General features: G+C 34.8%; 1 protein-coding gene across 5 annotated transcripts in view; it reads left to right on the forward strand.

Moving 5' to 3' along the window:
• The window catches only part of RFX3 (regulatory factor X3), a 282845-nt gene that overhangs the window by 21480 nt on the left and 248578 nt on the right, over window positions 1-12787 (forward strand). For 3 of the 5 annotated variants that reach the window (XM_028150529.2, XM_054727241.1, XM_054727242.1), the window contains exons 1-2: window positions 2402-2460; window positions 4554-4636. The exons of the other annotated variants lie outside the window; for them this stretch is intronic. The gene's annotated coding sequence lies outside the window, so the exon portion shown is untranslated. Of the gene's footprint in view, window positions 1-2401; window positions 2461-4553; window positions 4637-12787 lie in introns of those variants that run through there. 5 annotated transcript variants of the gene reach the window in all.

The raw sequence follows: 12787 nt of genomic DNA on the forward strand, positions 1-12787 counted from the left end.
GAGTTTCAACTTTTGCTACCTAACTTCACTGTTCTATTGGGATGTCAAAAGTACAGAAGCAGGACCGGAGTTCCAAGCTTATACCAAGGCAACTGATGGTATCAGAATGGAATTATTACAGTAGTCAGATCTGTGATTGCATTTGTGATATCCATTAAGGGCTGCATTGTGGAATGGTAGGGTTATCTGCTTTGATGTCTACTACAGAGACTTTCTCCTTAAAAAACTCTTTTTAATATGGATCTCACTTTCATAAATTTGTCCAGGGCTATTTTTAATCAGGGTATTTTTATTCTGTACCATCTCTTGAGGTGATTAGTTTGGTGAGTTTACTACCAGTTGTGAAGTCATCTTAACCTCTTTCCTGAGTCAATTTCTAGAGTCAATTTAGGTGTACATGCTCATTTTCACTTTTTTATTCATCCATTCATTTATTGATCAAATATTGACACATACAATATGGGCCAAGCAGTGAAATTCTATGGAGAATACAGCAGTGAAGAAAACTTATCAGATCTCTGCCCTTGAGAATCTTATATTCAAACAATTGAGGATGATGGAGAGAGAAGATAAATGAGTATTATACTAGTTGTAAATGATATGGAGAAAATTTTTTAAAAAGAGGGAGCTAGAGCCCTGGCCAGCATGGCTCAGTGTTAGAGCATCGATCTGTGAACCAGAGGGTCATGGGTTGAGTTCCTGTTCAAGGGCAAGTATGTGGGTTGCATGTCCAAACCCCACCCCCAGTTGGCATGCATGGGAAGCAACCAACCCATGTGTCTCTGTCACATTGATGTTTCTATTTCTCTATTTCTCTGTCTCTCTGTCTCTCTGTCTCTCTACTCCTTCCTTCCTCCTTTCCACTCTCTCTAAAAATGGGAAAAATATATTCTCACTCCTCGGGTGAGGATAAAAAAAAAAATTGACTAGAGAGGGTAGGTGATGAGGGTGGAGGAGGTTGCAATGTTAAGTATGATGATTAGGAAGATTTTATGGAGGTGACATTTGAACAAAGGTGACAGAGGTAAGTTTTGTGTATTTCTTCCATTGTAACTTTATCCTATATAATAAAAGCCTAATATGCAAAGTGTCTAGCTGTCCGGTCAGCTGTTCAACCAATCAAAGTGTAATATGCTAATGATATGCTAAGGCTGCTCAACTGCTCACTATGACATGCACTGACCACCAGGGGACAGGCAATCAACTGATTGACCAGTCGCTATGATGTGCACTGACCACCAGGAGCAGATGCTCTGACCTGTAGGTTAGCTTGCTGCTGAGGTCCTGCCAATCGGGACTGAGTGAGACAGGCCAGACACGCCCTGGAGCCCTCCTGTGGTCCGTCCCAGCTGGCCAACCTCCCATGTCTTTCCCTGGCCGCGATCGTGCACCGGTGGGGTCCCTCAGCTTGGCCTGCACCCTCTTGCAATCTGAGACCCCTCGGGGGATGTCAGAGAGCCAGTTTCGGCCTGATCCCACAGTCCAGGCTGAGGGACCCCACTGGTGCACGAATTCATGCACCGGGCCTCTAGTATATTTATGATATTGATGATACCTTGGTTGATGCTAACCTTCCTTTTATACTAAAGAGTCCTATTTGTTTACATCTGCCCTTACAGTACTTTTTTCCCCCTGACTTTGTTGCCTTCTGTCATTCTTATATACCTTTCCCTGTATGTACAGCCTCTTCATTTTATATTATTTTGAGGTGTACTAGTATATTGATAAAAAACAAACAAACCACCCACTATGGTTTTCTATAAGGAAAAAAGATTAAGAGACACAAAACCTACTTTTAGTTTGTTTTTCTTTTGAGATGGTAGGAAAGGTTAAGGTTTTCAGTCTACCCTACTTATTTCCAAGTTGGAGGTTATGCTGAAACATCTGAAACTATCAAGAATATATCCTAAAAAATTGCAATGTGAACTATTCAAAGTAAAATCACTATTAATATAGGCAAATTGAAATGAGAATGAGCTGACTGCTAATTTGATTGGTTATACCCTCAGTTTGCTCATATGGCTAATTTAAACTAGAGAAAGTATTTGTATACAATGGCTTCTATGATCAAAATGCTCTGCAGTGTCTTAGAAAATGTGAAACTAGAATGTCATTGTTTATGTAGCATAGTTATCTGTCATTGTCTAGTCATTTGTAATCATGGATTTATGAACTGAATTTAAAATTTTGTGTATGCAAAATGACAAAAATGAGAGGTTATTTAGATAAGTAAAAGTTACTAATGGAGGCAGATTGTCTTGAATTCTGTTATTTTGACAAATAGATTTTCATGCTGATATTTTTTAGAATGAGGTTTTCAGTGTACTAATGTCAAAATCTTATTTTCTAATTTCAGTTCAGTGTCAAATATTAAGCATATGTGGCTGTCATCCATTATGAAATATACAGTTTTGCAGTATTTGAGGCTATTGTACTGTATTGTATAATACTTCAAAAATGGTAAAAATATATAACGTGTGTTTTTAACATATTTAAGTTAAGGAAGTAGATATTGTTGTGGGACCTTAAATAAACAAAAACTCCCATTCTCTGAACTTATATAATTATGTATACAATTATGTATACAATATTTAGTTCTAATCCTGGTTTCCATCATTAAAGGCTGGTTAAATGATTATATTTGCAAATGTGCCCAGGTATTTGTGTCTGAAGTGAGTCATTGTGCCCACATTTTAACAACCTGTAGGCCAGGGTTTATTGAACTCGAGAAAATTATATTTATGCCAGTTAAAAATATAAATTTGAAAATGACAGAAGTCTAATTTAGTATCACCACTTGTTTGTACCACCACTGTGTTTGTGAGAAAATGTGTGAGCTATAAAAACTTAGGAGAGCAAGTCTACTCTTTACTTTGTCCCCCTAACTTTTTAAAGTAAAAATAGAACAGTATGATGAAACAATGAAATGAATTCCCATGTATCCATCTTCTTTAATAGTTAACAACTCATGGTTAATTTTGTTTCAGCTATACCCCTTATCTTCCCACCTACCCCATTATTACTCCCCTCACTTCTTACCTCTGGAAAGAGACACAGCAGCTGAGTCAGGCTCAGCACTCAGATGCCACTCTTGCTCCCCTTGGCCATGTTTTGTGGATAGAGGGATGGATGAAAATTTTTTTTAAAAGAATACAGGTTAGTTTCCAGACAAATATCATTTAAAAATTTGAATTGTGAACTTTAATATTCCTAGTCTCAAATTTTGAGTTGGAATTAAATAGAATCTTCTAAATTAAACACAGATTCCACAAAGACAATTTACTATGTGCATTCCGAGAAAGTAACATTTACCTCTGTACTAATATGGTTTATTTCTTTTATGTTTTCTAAAGATTTTTTTATGTATTTGCTTTCACAAAAAAAGTGAAATATATATCTTTGAGGTTATTGGCATTTATAATGAGATACAACGAAATTGTCCTGTAAATTCATAGATAACACTTGATGCCTTTTTCAGTATCCTTAGTTATACATTTAAAAAATCAATTGATCCACTACCTTTTTTCAAGTTTTTAAATATATAAAAATGAGTGGTAGTACTTAAAAAGTGAAAATAGGTTTTAAGAAGTTTTAAAATATATTTTGAATTGATATAACTTCTAATCAGTTGTTTATATTATATAAAGTTTAATACTAAAACACACACACAAACCTCTTCCTTTGTACATTCAATATCCTTTTGACTATAGCTAAACAAATTATAGAAGTAATTTGAAAAGTATTTGGGCAAATATTCTTTCAGCAGAAAGGAGAAATTATGTTATATTTATGGCTCCCATAATGATTTCTCTTTATAATTAGTAAGATGGGATTACTAAAACAGAATTCTAACCTTCAAGTCATTTGTTACCAACTCTGATTTTGTGAATTATCAAAGAACCTATAATTCTTGATAAAAATTTATGAAATTAAAAACAATTCAGTTCCTGTTCAGCATTTATTGAGGAAATTTGATTTTTTGAATTTGAAATTGGGTATTTGGAAGTGAATCAAATATGATAGGATGTTGCAAATCCAAGAAAATTGGAATGTGCAAAAAAAGAGAATTCCATGGTTGAATGTTATTCTCAGTATGCCACCATATAATAGTTGCAGCTTCCTAACAAACACCAGAAAGTTCTTTCCCTCAACACTTCCACTATGGATTCCATCTCAATTAAAAAGTCTTATTCCTTATTTTTGCCCCATTGCCTTTAATTAATAGTGCCTGACAGGAGGCTAGATATTAATGTAACCAGTTTAGAACTTTCAGAGCAGAGTCTTCCAGCATTATTTACTACACTTGACTAGTAATTGATCAATTATTAAATAACTGCTTTAAAAGTTAACAGATTTGCCTAACACACCTCTGTGAATGGTATATTTAGAATCTGACTTTATTAACTTTTTTTGACTACCGTGTGTGTGTGTAGTGTGTGTTTTAGTGTTTTGTTCTTGTTTGGGGGAAAAATCAGTTTTTATTGCTTTAAAAAATATTTTCATGTATTAGATCCAGTACCTATAGACTTAAGTTAAATTTTCCTTAATCCTAGATGAGAATTGGAAAGTAATCAAATTATTTCATTGTCAAATTGAGTCTTCAAGTTACTGCTTACTTGGTTTTCCATCATAAATGGTACGTATATCACTACATCTTTTAAGACATTTTCTGAATTGTTGTATGCCTTCTTAAGAAATAAGGATGATTCAAAATATAAGTATTGAATATAAAAATCTCATACTTGTTTTCCCCCCTCATTTGTAAAATGAATCATGTTTCTTTCTGCGATTTTCTTTTAGTTATTCTCTAACACATTCTTGTCTCTGTCATCCTTTCTGTCTCTTTTCTTCCATTTGCTCTGGTCTGTTCTGCTTGTTATTGCTTGGCATAGGCTGTTTGAGTTTTAAACCTTCTTAGCCAACCCATTCTCTTCCTGCCTCAATCTCAGTCTTTGGTCAGATGGTTCCTTTGCACCTCTCAGCCTGCTCCTTTTTTTATTGGATTTTTTTTGCCTTTTTTAGATAGTTATTCTTCATTCTTCTGTTTGTTGATGTTTGGTATTTTTAAAGAAATAGTTAATTTCTAAAATAAAAAAAAAAGAAATAGTTAATTTCTTTTACTCTGTTTCTCATAGTGTACAATGCGAAGAAAAAATAAAACAACCATTGAAGGACAGATATATGTGACTCTTAAAAAAGAAAGAGGTAGTGTAGTTACAGATTATTTTAGAAAGTACAACCAGCTCAGAGTAGTTAGATAGAAGGGCTAACTGTTGCCTTGAATAAAGAAAAAATCTTGCCTGGCATCTACAAAATCTTATTTTTAATTTTCTAAAGCTGCAGGCAGTATTAGTAAAATACTTACATATAGAGAATTAGTGTATCAAAACATCCTTGGAAAGTATGGATAAATTTTCATAGTTAAAGTGATTATTGAGGAGCATTTGAAATCTTGCTCCCTGGCATATGTCCTTAGTTTGGCTCAGATAAATTCATAAAAGTAAAAATAAAAAAAGATGATTATTGTAAAACCACATGTTATTTTTATTTATCTGCATGACCTTTGGTACATTATGATAGACCAATTTCATCATTTTTGTCTTCAAATACTTTATGAGAAAGACTTAACCATACATAAGGAAATAAAAGTCAATATAATTCTTTTAAGGAATGTACAAGTTCTCTCATATCATCTGCCCACTTTTAAAGTTGTTTCACACAATTGGTTTATCAGTATTGTATTGATAATCTCTACTAGCTTTCTCTTTTGTCTTATTTATGTTCGGTGCTATCTAGTTGTAGTGAATTTTTGTGAATAACTTATTGAGTGTTAATTTTTAAAGTTATAAATAATATGCATATGATAGGATAGAATATATTTTAGAATTAATATAAAGGATGAAAAAAGTCATCTTTTTTATAATACAATGAAATTTAGAATTTCAGATTTTCAAGGATGTGTGTGTGTGTGTGTGTGTGTGTGTGTGTGTGTGTGTATTGGGAGGGGTGCCTTTTAGTTCTGCAAAATTCATGACTCCTAGATTCCTAGGTTAAATTTATTTTTCTATTTTTGGAATTTATGTAAGTTTATAAAGTTGAAGTTACTAACTGCTTTCCCCCCCCCCCCCCCTAAAACGTTCTGAGTTCATTTATATCCATTATAACCTTTTATAGGTCAATATGGAAATAAAAACTTGGGAATGGTAGGTGGTATAATTGAAATATAGAGCATAATCTGTTCTTTGTTTGTTTTACCAAATTAGGGATTCTGAGGATACATTTTGAATATTTGTGTATGTTTAGCATTTTGTCCCTTTGTTAGAAATCTCTCAGTGTGACTTGTTTTTAATAGGATGTGTCTCCAATCACTCTTGAAAAGTATTAAGCCCTTTAAACACACTGGTCAGACCCATAGAAGGAAGCCTACAGGTTTATTAGCACTCCTTAGCCTGAAAGCACAGCATACCCTTCTAGGTTGCACAGCAACAGACTCCTAGCAACCATAATAGATTGAATTTCTAAGAGTGACCAGGCCGGATGTAATAATAAAGCAAGAGGTACAAACAGTTGTCATGGTTTTCTTTTCACAGTAAGTTAGTTTGAATTGGGAAAGCTTAGCATTTCAAAAATGGGGAAACTTTTTATAAAACCAGTACTGTTTGTGCACCAGACTTCTGGTATTAAAATAGCAATAAAGTACCAAAATTTAAAAATATACTGGTTAAAATAATAGTATACTTTAAATAAAACAAATAAAAAAGGTAAAAGGTTATCATATAAAGAAGTTTTCAGGGAATTTTAGAAAAAACATAAACTTAAAATTGAACTAGCAAAATAATCATAATGAATGTGCTTTTTAAAAATAAAAATTGTAATAGTGTACTTTCTCATTGGGATCCTTCATTTATTTTAATATTGCAGCAACTCTTGTTTTATGTACATTATTTAAGTGGATGTATATGTAAAACTAAGAAAATATGCTACATGAACTATATATATAGGCAATGTTTTTTGAAATTATGAATTAATAACTAATTTAGCAGATAAGTTATTGAAAAAGAAAGAATAAAGTAGTAAAATGTACAGTCTTTCACAGTGACAGTAAAAGTGTCAGTGATATTCCTGAAGGTGTAATATTGTGCTAGAACTTTGCCAACATTTCTGTTGTATACTTTTTAGTATGCGTTTGCCACATAGCCATGAAAAGGAGATTAATTCAGATACACTCACAACCTGAACCAATAGGCCTCCATCAAAAGAAACAGATCTCATATAGCTGCTGGAGTAGGGAGTGGAACTACACAGGCTTTGACAGCAATAAGCTGTAAATATACACACATGCTAATACCCTTGATTTGTTCATCTTTTGTGCAGCATTTGGAAAAGATTATTAAAGTAGCAGTTACAGTGAAGAGTGGCAATTACAGTAAAGAGCAGAAATTAGGTATTTGTGACCTATTATATTTTATTAAAAGACTTCCTTATTAAAATGACACTGCTTACTCTGATTACTTGACAGCTGCCCTAAACAGATTAGAAAATACACAGCTTTAGCTAAAGGTAAAATCAACCTCTTTAAGCAAGTGCATGGCGTGAAACAAGTAAATGGTATACTGTAAACTTTTCTTAAACAATAAATTTGCTTTAGATAGAGATGTTTATTAGTGATTAAGAGGCATTCTTTTTTGCATTTCTATAACAGTTACCTACAGTTGCATTTTCTCATTGGGATATGTTAATACACCCACCTAATATTATACTAGCGCCCTATTAGAGGATCTTATAAGGAGGTGTCAAAGATCCAGGGATCTGCAGGACACCACAGAGAAGCTTTCTCTGGCTGTCTGATAAGTTGTTATCTTAATGCACTGTAAATATTTTTACAAGACAGCACTAAAACTTTAGGAAGTTTTAGCACTAGATTATAGATTTTTGAAATATTTGCAGTTTTTTCTTAATAATACAGTAGAGCCACAGCGAGTTTAATACTTAAATTTAGGTATCAGTTGCACCACATTGAATTATCTGCTTTTCTAGAGAAAAATTTATTATGTGGCTCTTGTTATGAACCTTTAATGATATTTCTGAAGTTTTACTGTTGCTTACTCTGTGCCATATATATTTTACATAGTGACTGCAGAGCACTTTATAGAACAGTCTTGCCTATCAATTATTCTGAATTGTAGTTTAGCAGTTAAATAGCCTGACCTGCTACATAGTGTAAAATTTCATGACCTTGTCCCTGTCTCCTATGTCATGAGGCATGGATATGCACTGTAGTCCAGACTATGAAATCACAGTTCAGGCTTGAAGACACAAACACAGGTTCAGTATGAAACAGATTTGTGGGAAAATTACTTCGCTCAACTAATCTTGAATATATATATATTTTTTCAGGACTGTTACAATATTAATAGAAGTCTGTCATATACTTGGGTGGTACTGTGAAATTTCCACAAAGGCCCAAGCTGTGCTATGTGAGCCACTCATGCTAATTCCATGTAGGGAAATATCCATGATTACTTAGGTCTTCAGCTTAAAAAATAATATCTGATAGCATGAGTTCTGTCAGCTTGCAAAATGGTTAGGAGAAGGTGTGAGTCCTAGTCTTTTGAATAAAATCTGAATTAAAATTCTGGCTTTGTCATTTGATAGCTAGTTATCCTTAAACTAATTCTATACTACTTTGAGCTCAGGTGTTTTATGTAAATATGGGGATATTACCTATTTAGTTCAGTTATGAAATGAAAAAGTGAAAGGTAAAATTTTATATATATATATAATGGCAGTCTAGAGTTAGTACTCAAACCGGTAATGTATATTGTCATTATCATCTTTCTAGTTTACTCCTTGTGATAGGATGTAAGGAGGGTTTCACAGGACAGGATGGCAGCTGAAAATGGTAACGTGGAATATAATTAGAAACAATATTATTTTCCAAGAGGGATATTAAGGACTATATATTTTGTTAAGTCATTTTCAGTATTGGTCAGTGTAGGAATTCTTTTGAGTAAATTTTTATCAATAACCCCTCTTCACAGGTGCAAATCTTGGAGCAGGATTTTTTTTAAAGATTGCAAGAGCAATAATCAATAGGAAAAATATGCACTAAACAGATTAAATACTTATTACTCTGAACAAAAGGTAGAATTTAAAGAATAGGGCCAATTTATTTATTTTAGTAAATATGTACAGTGAGCCTTGTATTATTTAAACATTGATTCTCTCTCCACATTTTTCTTCCATGGAAAATCTAACAGCAGAAGTGAGTAAACTGCCTTGTGTTAGCACTTTACATGGTTGATATAAAATAACTGAAAATAGCAGTAGCTTTTGCTGAGAAGTAAGGTCAACAGTGGAGTCGCATGAAAATCTGATTACCTTTGGTACTTTGTGCCCTATCCCTAAACAATGTTCAACATGCTTGCCATTGATTTACAAAATGTAGTTAAAATTTTAATATATTCTGTTGTTCCTAACGGGACCATAAAGGCATTTAATTTAATAAAAAATATTATTTGCAAAAGAATAGAAGTGATTTGAAATAACGGTTTGAAGTAGCTAGTGGGATTAAACTGGTTTAAGCAATGGCTATCCTATTTCAGTTCTTTGAAGAAGGTAATGCCAACCTGAGCTTAATGAAGAGGTACAGAACATGCTCAACGTCGCCTTGATATTTTAACAGTGAGCAGTACACCAAACCACAGTGACATTAGGGCCAAGGGAAATTAGCTCTTAATGTTACACAGATACAGTTTTTCCAGTAAAACCACTATCTGTTACCAGTAGTTTTGTACGTTTTAAAATAATTTTTTTTCTTGATTAATACTTGTGTACTTATATTGTTAAAATGTTCCATAATATAATTTGGATGAATTAAATATTGCCTAAAACATTACATTTGGGAAGTTTTAAATTTCAGAGTTAGACAAAATATTATTCTACTAGGCCTGGCTGGCGATCAGGGCTGATCCGGTTCCTTGCCTCCCTGCCTCCCCGCCTCCTCCTTCCCTTGCTCCCTCAGTGCCCTGCCACCTCAGCTGGTCGCCTGCCATGTTCCACGGCACCCCCTAGTGGTCAGCATACGTCATAGCAAGACATTGAACTCCTGGTCTCCCGGTTGAACTCCCGAGGGGACACTTTGCATAATAGCCTTTTATATATATATAGATTCCGATAAAAGTGTTTTTTCTTGACATCAATGAATATGTAACTCTGACTTATCATCTTGTACATATGGTGAAATTGTCCACTTGTAAAAATGTAGAATATAATTGTACCTTTTTTACTTAATTGAATATTATGTCCAGCTCAGTGAAGATTCATACATTATTAACTTCATAAGTAATCTCTCTACACAGAATTTTTTTCTTCTGAAAATGACGTTTTTACTGTATAGTTATCTTTTTTCCCCTTGCTATTCTTAGTATTTTGAGTTATTGAATTGGGGAAATGTCATATGTGTACATATACATTTATATACATATGTATGTAAACATACACATGAATCGTATAAACCTTTTTTTCTGTGCAGTCTGAGTTATGAATTGTTTATATTGAGATAATTGTTAGGTAAGAAAAACTAAGTCAAAGTACCAAACTAGTCCAAACTCTCACTAATGGTAACATCTTTTCACATCAAAGTCTTTTATGGAAAATATATACTGTATATGAATGCTGTTCAAAGCTCCAGGAGGTTCCAACTTTTTCAACTAAATGTCTGTGAGGTTGCATTTTCTTCATAAACCAAAACAGCAGTTTGAGTGCAGAAGTAGATGTGAGAAGCTAATTGTTTTTTCTTAAGCATGACATTAGAGAAGTTAATAAAAATGTAAAACAATGCCACTCTTTTCATTAAATCTCTTTTGTTTTGAAAAATTTAGATGTTTTATAAACACATGTTTATGTTATATGCATTGGTTTTATTATTTTAAAATTATTAAATTTCTCCATTTATTTTCTGATATGATTAATATGGACAGACATAACTGGTGATATACTCTATCCTATTGTTACCAACTCAAGAGAGCCAGTGTTGCTCACCTCTTAACTCTGCATTTAAATGTGACATGCTAGCTTGAAACTATCCATGTTGAGATTGTTTACACCATGGAAATGAGGAGAAACTACAAATCTAGCTTTTTGGTAGGGGAGGGAGAGCTGACGGTTAAACACTTACTAGTGTATGACTAGATATAATGCACATTAACAAAGGTTCTTTGGGGTTCCCAACATTAATTTCTAAATGGGTTAGTCAAGTCTATGCTAATATGTAATCAAGGTGGATTTTCAGCCAAGTGCTCTGTCTTTAGAGCTACTTTACCAGTGTCTCCTATACTGCATTCCAACCAGATTAAGTCCATAAAGTGATTTCAAGTGAAAAGGTATGTCATATCCTTTGTGGTTCTCACCATGCTAAGTACATAGCTTAATTACTTGCTGAATGATTAGAAACTACCAGTATTACGTGGAAATAAAAAAATGGGGCAAAAAAGATTCTGGGCTTGAGTAGTTAGAGAAGTCTTCAGAGAGGAGGTGTAATACATGAGGTGGATCTTGAAGATTGTTTGAGTGGTGTGTAAGGCTGTGAGGAAAGGGTTAAGCACATCTTAGAGGTAGATTTTGGTGTGAAGAGTTTGAAGAGTTTGTTGAGAAATAATGAAGCAGATGGAGTGGAAAGAAAATCAGACTAAGGATTTGAAATTTAACTGGAGAGAGCATAATCAGACAGTATATATTTTTAAAGTGGATCAAGTGTGAAGATGAAAGTGATGCTTTCAGGAGATTAATCTGTCAGATCTGTAAAGATTGGCAGGGAGTGGATCTACGGAGGGTGCTGGGTAGAGGTGGTCAATGGGGGACAAAGGGGACATCTGTAATAGTTTCTACAATAAAGATAAAATTTTAAAAATAAAATCATTAAAAACATTTAAAAATTTTTTCAAAAAAATAAAATAAGCAAAACCAGGTAAACCTCTCTAGGTCATCTGAAAGGAAGTATAGGATGAAGAACCTGGGCAATTTATTTATTTATTTGTTTGTTTGTTTATTTATTTTCATCTTCACCCAAGAGTGTTTTTCCATTGATTTTTAGAGAGAGTGGAAGAGAGAGGGAAAGACAGAAATATCGATATGAGGAAAACACATTGATTGGTTGCCTCCTGCATGTGCCTGGCCAGGGCTGGGCTGGGGAGGATCCTGCAACTGAGGTACGTGCCCTTGATTGGAATCAAACTTGGGGCCCTTTGGTTCACAAACTGACGTTCTATCCACTGAGCCAAATGGGCTAGGCCAAACCTGGGCTTTTAGTTCATAAAGACCATGGTTAGAATTCTTCTTTTGCCACTTGTTCTTTCCATTTATAGATAAGACTAGAGGCCCAGTGCATGAAAATTCTTGCACTGGACGGGGGGGTCCCTCAGCTAGGCCTGTCCCGTCACAATCTGGGAGCCCTCAGGGGTGGGAGGTGACCCAGCAATCAGGGGAAGGCGATACCCCCATCACACCTCTGCTGCTGCCACTGCCAGCAGTGCAAGCCTCGGCCTGCCCTGGTTACCTAAGTCTCGGCAGCCCTAGGCGGCTGGATAGCCAACATCCAAGGCTTGCCTGCGCCTCAGGCCGGCCCTGGGCGGCTGGGCAGCCAACATCTGAGGCTTGCCTGGGCAGCCGATGTCCGAGGCTTGCCTGCACCTCGGGCTGGCCCTGGTGGCTGACGGGCTGAGGGAACTAGGGGACTCCAGAGGCAGGCGTGCGGAGTGGCCACACTCGCCTGGGGGCAAACCCGGGT

This window comes from Eptesicus fuscus, chromosome 15, assembly GCF_027574615.1.
Source record: "Eptesicus fuscus isolate TK198812 chromosome 15, DD_ASM_mEF_20220401, whole genome shotgun sequence".
Taxonomy (NCBI): domain Eukaryota; kingdom Metazoa; phylum Chordata; class Mammalia; order Chiroptera; family Vespertilionidae; genus Eptesicus; species Eptesicus fuscus.